Source organism: Morus notabilis, unplaced genomic scaffold (assembly GCF_000414095.1).
Source record: "Morus notabilis unplaced genomic scaffold, ASM41409v2 Scaffold63, whole genome shotgun sequence".
NCBI lineage: Eukaryota > Viridiplantae > Streptophyta > Magnoliopsida > Rosales > Moraceae > Morus > Morus notabilis.
The window spans coordinates 605,719-606,351 of record NW_010365950.1 but is presented as its reverse complement, the minus strand read 5'-3'; positions in this window follow the sequence as shown (position 1 = coordinate 606,351).

The window sequence follows — 633 nt, the reverse complement described above, 5'->3', positions numbered from 1 at the left end:
GTTTTTTTATTTTTATTTTTTATCAGCTTTGAAAGAAATGTTTCGTTAGCTTTGGGGGCATCTAACGAAACTTAAAGAGACGTTTGGTTCATAGATTAAAATCATGTGATTAAAAACATTTTAGTGAACTATGAACCATGATTCAAATTATAGTTTGAATCCTCCAACCAAACGTATTCTCTCTTCGTAATTATGTAAAAGATTTTTGCTCAATCACTTCATTCCAATGCTTTGTGCTTCTTTGGCCTTTTCATACCAATCTGTTCAGCTTTTTCTGATGTTGCAAAAGGATAGTAATATTAATGTTAAGCAAGAGAGCTAAAATTCGTATAATGGAAGGAACACATCAACAAAACATAATGTGACGAGAAAGAGAATTCTATTTACCGTAAAAAAAAAAAAAGGGCAAATAATTTCTTTTACACGACTAACACTTCTCGGATGAACTAGTAATACCTGTTTTCTTTTTTTCGTCGTTGATCTTATCAACAGAAGAGCATGCCTCCCATGTTATGCAAGTAAAAATGAAACATACTTTTGTAACCCTTATACAGGTTTTCAGTATCATCGCAACGCAATGATAAGCTCTTGTTGATTAGGGCTTTGCTCAATCTCTACAAATACCACAAGTTA